Consider the following 12009-nt stretch of genomic DNA (forward strand, 5'->3'; position numbering starts at 1 on the left):
ACAAGGGCTTATTTTACTCCCATAATTAAAACCAACTCCTACATTCCTGAATAGCTTACTAGATGTGGTTGTTGCACCAAAGAATTCTAAGTTTAGAGATCAAATCAGATCATACAACTCTATCTTTCATATCACATCTTTAGGAGCAAATGTTGACAATTCCATCAATATGAGGCCAAGTCCTTGTGTCTTCAAACTGAGTGGGCAAACTTACCATAGAATTGGATCACTATTGCCATCGGTAGGTCAAATACCAAAATTTGCTAAATTATATATATATGTCTACATATATGATACTGAGAGTGAAGTATCTTACTGTTAGGATTATGCCCTTAAATGCCAACGAGGATACTTGTATTATGGCATTTCATTTGTATTATACATTCTTATTCTTATTAAATAGGCATTTATTTTGATGTTCATATAAATCTTGTGATGGCATTATAATTAGTTTTGAATATCATAGTCCATGTGTATAAGTTAAACCTTCTACTTTTTGTGGGATAAAAAGGAGAGCACTAGAAGGGTTTGGTACTTATACACTTAAATAGTTTGTAAATCAGAGAATCTTTAATTGGGCGTTAAAGTTTCGTAAGGATTTGTATGACATATACTTTGACAAAGAGTGCTAGTTGACCACTATGGAATAGTGGGAGCATATGCCATAAATGCATCACTAGGATTGGTGTATTCGAAAATGACTCACAGCAATTCAATCACATGGGTTTTACTCTTTGAAAATCAATAATTGGGATTATTGGTTATGATCATATGAGTGGACCCTAGACCTGATGTATCATGATCACATTGTACATGTGACATCTAGTCTGTTACTAGAGTTGTTAGGCTCATTTTATTCTTTGGTAGGGCCGACCTTGAAGCGCGACTATGTCTGGCATGTAGTAGTTGTGGGTGATTACCAAGAAAGAATTCGTTCTCTCGGAAGTGAACGAGTTAGTGTCCTATGCGATTATAGATATGTGAGATTAGAAGACCTTGGCTAAGGCAGTCAAACTAATCGTGTGGGACACGAAAGGTAGTTTGGTAATCTCACCCCACTATAGTTATTTGCATATGATTGAGTTCAGTGAGTTTGACAATTACTATGGCTCTCACTCAGTTGTAATACAAGAACAAAAGCTTTATACATATATGGTAATCATAATCAGAAAGGTTTGTAATGATCTACTTATTCATGTTCAATTGGGTTACTACATGAGGCTACGGGGCTGCCTAGGTGTCACCCACGTCCTTTGGTATCCTCCTATTGCCAATCGGAATGAACCTAGGGAGTCACGCTTAAAAGAATAAAGATTTAGTCTCATTTTGAGTGTAGGGGTAAAATTGTCAATTTACAATTTTATTTCATGGGATAAGTGAAATTATAAATTGGTCTAGGGTTTTGTCTTAAATTTAAATTTTGATTCAAATTCGATGGAGTCAAATAGATAATCAAAATTATGAGGACTTAAAGACAAAAGTGGTTTTAGCTAGATTAGGACTCATATTTCTAATAGAATTTCTATGGTAATGTTTATCATATTATGAAAGTTCATATTTTGAATAGGACTTCATAATTGAATGATGTTTATCATATTTTGATGGTTCATATTTCGAATAGAACTCATACTTGAATAATGTTTATCATGTTTTATGAAGTTTCTATAAATATGACTCATCTCTAACTATAGACTAACTCAATTAATTCTCTAGTGAGAAAATCCCCAAGCCCTCTCTTCTTCTCTAACCCTAGCCGCTATTTAGAGAATAAGAGGAGATTGTCTCTTAATTCTGGCGTGTGATCTAGAGGTGTGGGACTTTCGTTCAGAGTTAGGAGATCTACGACAATCTGAGAGATAAATTTGGTGCATCAAAGAAAAGAAAATCATTAAGACGTAATTTTCTAGGCCTTTTAATTAAATTACAGTGTTCATCAAAACAATTAGAATATATCGCAAATTTATTATGCTTCTGCATGCCTTTGATGATGTTATTTAATTTTTCCAATATAACCTAACACTTACAAGATGCTTTACTTTGAAAGATGGTAATGAAAACTCTACTCTTGATTTTGAGATAGTTCGAAGACTAACAGATATGCTTGACCAGTGTAATGAGTTGGTAAAGGTATTTAGATATGCAAGATATTTTCATCAATTCTTTTCAAACTAAAATTAGCCACTACTCAACCTCAATATAGACAGAATTATTCTTTTCCAACAGCTCAAGAAATTGCAGCTTTAATAGTTGGTGATATAGGAATAAGTGGCAAAGTGAGAGATGTTATAACTGAGAATCGTTAAGATGGTCTACAATGAATTAGTGACCTCCACCCTTTATTCATGGCCCTTCAATACCCACTTCTTTTCCCATATGGAGAAGATTGCTTCCACTTAGCTATTTTGTATGTTGAGTCTCATGTTCGTGAAAATTCCATAGAAAACATCTTACATTGGGAGAGTATTATGCTTATCGCATACAACAAAGATCCTTATATCATAGTACTCTATTATGTGGTGGTCATTTATTCCAAGAGTTTATTGTTGATACTTATTCAATTATGAAGGAGACAAGGCTAAAATTTCTAAGGGAAAATCAAAAGATCCATGCATAGTGAAATGTATAAGAATATTAGAGATTGTATGAGTGGTCCTGACATGAGAACAAATACTATTGGTAATTGAATTATTCTTCCCAAGTTTTGTTCCTGGTCCTCTGTACCTATTTGAAAAAAAATCATGATGCTATAGATATTTACAAATACTATGGTTTTCCAAATCCCTTTGTCACCTTTACTTGTAATGTTCGATGCCCTGAAATCAAAGATGCACTGAAAATTGATTAAAGGATAACATCCAGAAGATCGAGCTGATATTGTTTCAAGAGTATTTAGAATCAAACTAAGACATCTTCTAAAAGACTTCACAAAAAAAGAACACTTTGGGAAAAGCAAAGCATGTCAATTTATTTAAATATGCAACAATAATGGCATGCCCAAATTAATATTAATAGCAATTTTTATGTTCAAACACTTCCATAAAAAGCATATTAGATGTCTTTTGCTTATTTTTCACTTAATTTATCTAATCATGCATACTTCACCATAAACACTTAACAAACTCTTAGATCCAATTGCCTACGATCCAGTCACCTCTTTTATGATCCATGGTCAATGTGGTATAGCTAATTTGAAAGCTTCCCAATTTACCGAAGAAGGGGTACAACATCAACTTTTACTCGAAATCACATTGAATTAGACAACCGCTTTGTTGTCCCACACAATGTTGATTTGGTAATCCATTACCTATCATACATTAATGTTGAGATCTCCAATAGAGCTAGAGCTATTAAATATCTTTTCAAATACATTAGTAACGGGCCTGATAAAACAAAAGCCATTATAACAACAAGCGGAGATGGACCAATTAATGGGATAAAAACCTATTTGGATTGTCGTTATCTTTCTGCGCATAAGGCATGTTGGAGGTTATTTGAATTCACTATTCATCATAGAGATCCTTTGGTCTAATGATTGTTAATACATCTTCTCCATAAACACAACATATACTTCAGGAAGAAAGAATCAATTCCAAGCATCATAAATAGACCAAATGTTAAGAAAACCATGCTCACAAAATGTTTAAGAACAAATCAATAACCTGATTGCGGAAAAACATTTGCTTTATGCAGACTTTCCAACTGAATGGACATGGAAGAAAAATGAGAAAAATGGGAGCAGAGAAAATCAAGCTACTCAATTGGTAAGATAATATATGTATATTTTGCGTCTGGAGAGCTTTCTTACATGCACCCAATGTTAAATGAAATAAGGGCACTGATAAGCTATGAAGACTTGCGTATGATATATAAATGGAGCTTATATCATACTTACGAATCAGCTTGCTTTGCTTTGGGAATCCTTGGGAATCCACTGCATTTTTAACTGCATCTAATCACACGCCACCTTAGATTACCCTCAGATGTGGACCACGTAATGTTATATTACCTTATTTAATTAAATAGAGTGGGAATATCATATTCCTAAAATATGATAACTTGCACAATATTACCGGAAATGTGATTACCAACTCAATAGGTGGAAATCTCACATTCCGAACTGAAATATGAATTTTTCCACGTTATACCCTTTAAATTCAATAAAATCTCCAAAATGTCAACTTTCTAAAAGATTGATTACATTTTTCGAAGGTGATGACAGAATGCTTTTAATTACTTTTATAATGCTTTAACAACTTATTTTGAAACCATATATATGTTTTATAGGAAAATATATTTATCTAAATATTTGGATGAAGCTAAAAATCATTTGAGATTAATTTTTTTAAAAATATGAAGTTCAAGGAAATATTTATATTTATTTTAAATAAATAAGTTTTATTTAATTAATATTAATAAAAAAAATTAACTCTATTATAATAATTTTTATTTTTTTATTAATAACAAATATTTATTATTAAACAAATTTTATATTTAATTCAAAATATTATAAATTTTGATATATTTGCCACTTATTATATTGGAGTATTTTAGTAAAAAAACAATTTGTACTGAAATACTTCGAGCTAACCAACAAGACAATGTTACATTCTAACAACATTACTGCCTTGTCAACAAAAAAACAATTGCAATTTGTACTGAAAATGTCTTTTTTTACCTCCAAGAAAGATGTAGTCATAAAAGTTATTAGTTTATATAATTAAATGTTATAAGTAAAATAAATTATCTAATTTAAATATTTAATTATAATATTTAAACTAAATAATAATTAACATAAATAATTTATTTTAAATAATTATATAATAATTAAAGTTAATAATAATTAACGCGAATTATTTAATTTAAATATTTAATTATAATAGTTAAATTAAATAGAAACATTTAAATTATTTGACAAATGAAACTAGTTGCTTTTGTTTATTTATTAGGTTTTTCAATTAAATGTGATTAAAATTATCTTTATTAATGTTTATATAGGTTTTTTCACCACTTAAGCTCAAATTCATTTTATTTGAAAAAGAAAAATAATTTTGTTTCAAATAAGAATAAAATAGAATAAGTAGGAAAAAAGCCGGCTTAAGCAGGAATAAAAAGGAGGGATAAGTGGAAAATGAATAACCTTGTTTCGAGCAAGAATAAAAGGGGTAAATACGAGCCTGGATCAAAGAATGGGGATAAGATAAAAAAAATTCATTAAAAAAAATTGAGGGGATAATGAAAATTTTTAAAAAAGGTAGATTCTGGAAGTCACGAAAAAAAATGACAGGAATGATGATGAGGTCCAATGCAAAGTAAAGTATCTTTTTTGAGAGTTTTCTCATCTTTACTTCTTGACGCTCACAAGAGGGTCATGTGACGATATATTTGAGAGTTTTCTCACCCTTGCATCTTGACGCTCACAGGGAGGTCTTTGGAAGATTGCACTCTTCTTTTGACCCACTGATGAGGTTTAATGGAAGGTGGACTCTTTTTGTGAGAGTTTTCCCACTCTTGCCTCTTGATGCTCACAAGGGGATCATTGAAGGATCTCACCCTTCTTTTATCCCATTAATGAGCTTCAATACAAGGTAACTCTCTTTTCGAATGTTTTCTCACCCTTGCTTCTCGATGCTCACAAGGAGGTCTCAAGAGGTTCTCTACTAATGAGGTCCAATACAAGATGGACTCTCTCCTTGAGAGTTTTCCCTCGCTTGCCTCTAGATGCTCACAAGAAGGTCTTTGAAGACTCTATGAAGATGTTGACCCCGTGATGAGATTCAATGCAAAGTGGACTCTCTTTTTGAGAGTTTACCCATCTTTGCCTCTTGACACTCACAAGGAGGTCATTGAGGACTCTTCTTTGAAGATGCTGACCTAAAATATGATCTAATGTAAAACATGACACCCACCCTCTTAGATAATGAATAAAATTAATTATGTTTTATGAAATAAAAGAAATTTTTTTCTCCAAGCAAAGATAAAAAAAAAATGGTCTTTTGAACGTTGATCAAGTCTACAAAGACAAAAGTGATGTTCAAATCATGTGAAAAAGTAGAAAATTAGAAAGTAGGATTATTTGCAAAATCTAGAGAAATGTCAAATGATGAAGTTCAAGGGTTATTTGCAAAATTTGATGGAAACATTTGAAAGGTGAAAAGTTAAAGGAGCTAGTTCCATAAATCATGAAATTTGTTAAAAGGAAAAAATTTCATGCTCCATTCATTTGTTCGATCAATTGATGAGGTCCAATGCAATTTGAATTTTTTTTTATAATTCTTTTTACTCTTGTCTCTTGATGCTCAGAGCGAGGACTTTGAAGGCTCCATTCACCTTTTTAACCGGCTGATGAGGTCCAATCCAAGATGAAAGTTCTCTTGAAGAATTATTCACTCTTTGCCTCTTGACGCTCACAGGGAAATTTGGAAAGCTCTAATAACCTCTTTGACCCACTGATGAGGTCCCATGTATGGTGAAAATTTTCATTGTGATTTTTTCACTCTTTGATAGCTCTATTAACCTCTTTGAGAATTATTTCCACTCATGCCTCTTGACGCTCATAGGAAGGTCTTAAAAGGCTCACCACTCTTTTATGACCCACTAATGAAATCTAATGCAAGGTGGATTCTCTCTTTTGAGAGTTTTCTCACCTTTGTCTCTTGACGTTGACAAGGAGGTTTATGAAAATTTCACTCTTCTTTTGAAAACTAATAAGCTCCAATGTGAGGTGGAATGTCTCTTTTGAGAGTTTTCTCATTCTTGACTCTTGATGCTCATAGGGTGGTCATTGAAGACTCTCTAAGAAAAAATTTTGATCCATTGATGAGGTCTAACGCAATGTAGACACTCTTGTTGAGAGTTTTGCCAATTTAGCCTTTTGACGCTCATAGTGAGGTCATGTGAAGCCTCTACTCTCCTTTTGATCCACTTATTAGGTTAAATGCAAAGTGAACTTTCTCTTTGAGGGTTTTCTAACACTAACCTCTTGACACTCATAAAAAGGTCCTTGGAAGATTGCATTCTTCTTTTCACCCATTGATGAGGTTCAATGCAAGGTGGACTTTCACTTTGACAGTTTCCCACTCTTGACTCTTGACACTCTTAAGGAGGTCATTGGAGGACTTTTAACCCATTGATGAGGTTCAATAATCTCTCTTTGAGATTTTTCTCACCTTTGTCTCTTGATGCTCATAGCTAGGTCTCAAAAGGCTCTCCTCTCTTTTTGACTCAATAAAGAGGTCTAATGCAAGTGGACCCTCTCCTTGAGAGTATTCCTCAATTATCTCATGACACTCAGAGGGAGGTCCTTAAAGACTCTATGAATATGTTGATCCACTGATGAAGACTAATGCAAGGTGGACTGTTTATTTGAGAGTTTTCTTGTTGTTGTCTTTTGACGCTCACAAGAAGGTCATTAAGGGCTCTTCTTTGAAGATTTTGATCCAAAATAAGGTCTAATGTAAAACATGATGCGCTCATGGGTAAAGAAGAAAAAGAAAATGCTTTACAAAATAAAGAAAACGTTTCTTCACACAAAGATAAATAGAATGGTTTTTTTCAAACATTATGACACACCCCTTGCGTGTGATCTGCAAGTGCACGGGTTTGTCGAAATAATAAATTTCAGATGAGTAGGGTATCGTATCCATAGTGAATAAGGAATAGAAACACCAAGATTGCTACTTAACCAAGCGAAGATGAAACAATGATTGTGTTGATAAGATGTAATGTAGACAAAATAAAAGGAATAAGAAAGAGAGGCACAAATAAGTGAGAGGAAAGACAATCGATAAGAAGTGGGGTACTCAGATATTGTTCTGTTTAGGATTATCGCTTCAAGCGCAAAACCATCTATTATGCTTCCTAACTAATGATCAATGAGTCGTGGACATCCTAAGATACACGGTCCCAAACCTAAGGTTAACCGTGACTAAATCTACACTATACCCCGGCGGAGAAATCGATCAGTCTCAACACCTCACACTGTGTAAAGTCGCAAGAAGCTCTAGGGATTCCAAGTAATAAACCCTATTCCTTTATGTAGACCTAACCCTTTGGTTTAGGCGAAAGGCCCCTAGTCATAATTTAGCCCCAGATACTAAAGTTCACTTCAACGTTTCACTCTGTCGCTTGCGCAACTAAGCCCCAACGGAGTTCATCCTTTAGCATTTCACTTCGCTAGCTCTCGACTCACCCTCTCGACCCTCTCCAATCTAGCTTTGTCTAACCCTCGTGGTGTGTCACTCACTCACAAAGATTACCAATATGAACTCTCAACCCTAGTGTCACTCTAAGGGAGAAATCATTCAATAAGCATTCAAGATTGGAACTCAATTTAAAACATCAATTAAGGAAAGCATAATAAAAGGTTAATGAAACAAATACATCTTAGGGTTCACAAATGCAAGTACCAACTATGGGTTTAGCTCTCCATGGAGCAAGATACAATCAATAGTAAAATTGAAAGTAAAAAATAAGTAATCCATAGGAAAACCCCCTCGGTAGTCGTGTCGATGGTCTTGTGGAGTAGCCTCGTCCTCTCCAAAGGTCCCCTCGTCAAGCCTAGGGCACATCTCGCCGGATTAGTGTTGACGAAAGCTCCCCCAATAGCTATCTTCCAAGAGAAACGTGGTGTTGAAGTCTTAGAACCACTCCAAAAGCCTTGCCAATACTTCTCTAAACCCTAGCCGCAAGCCCATCAAGAGTTGGAGAAAAGATAGGGAAAAAAGATACTGAAATCGGGCTGAATCGCGGCTTTCAATAGGCTGGAATTGGGCATCCACACGGCCCTGTGGATGTTCCACACGCCCTGTGGATTCACTGGAATCTTTATTTTCTGCGGGCTGTGAACAGTAACTGCTACAGTGGGTTGCTACAGTATTTTTACTACAAGCCAAAATGCTCTCAATTCAACATTTTTCATTAAGGTAACATAAACGGCCACACGTTTATGCCGTAGATCGCGTCGCTTCTTCAATAGACAGACTCATTGGTGAAGATCTTGTTATCATTGCACGAGTTGGAATACGCAAATGTGACTGTATTTGTGTCCCTCCAAACCATGTGATTGCTTGAATACACGAAGGTTAGCACACATTCACGTATCTTTGAATCCAACTTGTGTCTTCGCGTTTATTCCTTCCAAGATTTCATCAAATAGTGCATTCACGATCTATATTAGCTTCTTTCTTACATATTTGGCTCCACAACCCTGCATGCACCAAAGTAACACAAATACACATGTATTAGGGCTAAAACTTGATAAAAATAATGCTCAACACAAGGAAAGAATACTTTGCATTCTTAACACACAAGCACTTATCACATTAATTAAGAAACGAGTCCATGTTTTAGTCTATAAACTAATGAAGAGAGCTTCCACATGGAAGAAAGGGTCTCTTATTAGACAATGGATATGATATTTCAAGTCAAGAAAAAAGAAGGAGAAAAAAAAGAAAGATTTCTAACATCTCAAAGAAACCAAAATAATGATTCGACAATGTGAGAGAGTTATGGCTTGGTAATTTCAAATAAAATGACAAATGAAACTTTGATGCTCCAAGATATAAGGAAATCAAAAGCTTAAAAAGTTTCACAAGTCAAAGTTCTAGAGCATTCACAAGTATAAAATAATGAAGTCCTAAAACACCAAAATTATAGGAGATCAAGTTCATGATTACAACTTGAAATGCATTCCAAAACCAAAAAAGTTAAAGCAATCATGTGAAAAGTCATAACTTGATGACTCACAAGTCAAAGCTCAAAGCATGGAAGAAGCAAGACATGAAAAAATCTCAAATGAATAATGAATGAACTTTGAAGTCTTAAGACATCAAAAGTCAGAGAACTGAAGAGTCTTAGAAATCAAAAAACTTAAAAGCTTCCAAGCATGACGTGCCAAAGTCTTCAAGAATCAAAATGGAAGGAAATCAATTTAATCATTCTCGAACACGGTGAGATCACAACTTGAGATCAGAATGATGTTCAAGATAAAAACTCAAGAAAAAAACTCAAAAAAAAAAAATCAAAATTAACAAAGTCAAAATGGACGTTTGAGTGTGCATTTTGGCACAAGAATTGGGAGAAACCAAAATTGAATAGACTAAAATCATGTGAAGATAGAGGAAAATAAGGAAAACAACATTGTGAAAGCTAGTGTTTCTAGTCTTTGTATTCCTGATCAAGTTTATGTATACATGTTCTCTTTTGAAATTAATAAAGTTAATTTTTATCATATATCCATTTTTTATTTTGTTCATAATTTTTCTTAATAAGAGGTTCCCTTGACATTGTTTGGATAATTAACATTAGGAGCTTGTCCCTAATGTAAATTATGAACCCAAAATAATTTGAAACTTAAAAAGAAATAAATTTTGATTTGTGATCTACTTAATTTTAACATGTCATCTTTATCAAAGGCTAGATCCACAAATTCTTGCACACCTAGTGGGACCATACTTCTCCTCTCATCTTTGAAACAAAGTGTGAATGAGAAAGTTTCACAAAAAAAAAAAAAAAGAAATCAAATTAACTAGTTTTGTTAATGTGATGTTTCCTTTTTCAGGTTTTTGTAATGGCATTTGAAAACAACACTAATGCTTCTACCTCATGCACCATTTTCTTAGGACAAGTCACCCAAGTGAAGTTGCCTTACACTTCTTTCTACATCGGCCCTATCGGAGTTGAAATCATGTTTGGGGATGTGTCAAATTTTGTCACTTTTAAATTGAGTCCACCACCATCACCAACAAAAGTTCAAGTCCCATGTTTGCAATCAAAGGGACACAATCTGAATGTGATACCACCTATCGAGTAGATGGAAGCTTTTTATACTTTTAGTTCACCAGTGATTAAGTAGAGAGCTCATTAGCCATTTTTGTTATAGCCCGTATAAGATGATCATTTCTTATAGTTTTTGTTGAAGTCCACATGACTAAAGCTCTCTATGCTTTTGTTTTACAAACAATTAAATTCTTGAAGAAAGACTTATTGTTAGGGACAAAGGAGCATATTAGACCCTTATATCTTACCGGGTCTTGTGATGGGAGGAAAGTCAATCAAATCCTTGTTAATCCGAGCTCATCAGTAAATCTGATAGCATTAAAGGCTCTGTATGTCTTGGCTTTGGAGACATACTAAGAAGACTATTGTCCAACGCTTTAATCAACATAGTCAAAAGACTCATGGGTCGATTACTTTCCCTTTGAAGATTGGGAAGCTGGTGTCAGAAGTAAAATTTCATATCATTAACATTGATGCCTCCTATAGAGCATTATTGGGAAGACCGTGGTTACATGAGAATTATGTGGTTCCTTCCACTTTGCATTAGTGTTTGAAGTATATAAAGGATAACGAAATGTATCCTATAAATGGGGGAATTCAGCCATTTGGTGACCATGAAATCCACTATGATGATGGTCATTATTTTGTGAATACATCAAAAGGAGGCAAGATTTTTGCAACCAAGGATGATGCATTTATGAAGGTCATGAAGACTATCAAGCTCACTCAGAGGAAGGTTTCATTCTTGCCTTTGAAACCACATTTTGGAAGTGACATGGAGTCTTCAGAGGAAGAAAGAGATGATGAGGATATACAAATCATTTATCCGTCTTCATGTCTTCATAAGAGGAACCAACATTTTGGTAGTGATGACTTTGATGGAGAATAAGCTTCACTCCTATATATTAAAAAGAAAGAAGATGATGATGAAAATATAGTAGAAAGTTCTCTTCATGTTATGAGAATATTGGAAGGCCTCTACAAAGCTCTTGATGAGTTGAGTACTTACCTAGTAGAACAACTCATCACTTTCTATGTTTCTTCTTGTTATCAAGAAGAGAGAGGAATCCTCTTCCATAAGTCTAGTCCCAATAAGTTCAGTGAAAAAGACTTTTTGCTGATCAAATTGATGGCGGATGAGGAACCTTGGCTTTTGAGGATTTCAGATTATTACTCTCCTCAGCTAAGAAGATTAGTAGAATGAGTTGGAATTGGTTTAAAGCATTCAAAAGG

The sequence above is a fragment of the Dioscorea cayenensis genome, chromosome 19, assembly GCF_009730915.1.
Source record: "Dioscorea cayenensis subsp. rotundata cultivar TDr96_F1 chromosome 19, TDr96_F1_v2_PseudoChromosome.rev07_lg8_w22 25.fasta, whole genome shotgun sequence".
In the NCBI taxonomy this organism is placed as follows: Eukaryota; Viridiplantae; Streptophyta; class Magnoliopsida; order Dioscoreales; family Dioscoreaceae; genus Dioscorea; species Dioscorea cayenensis.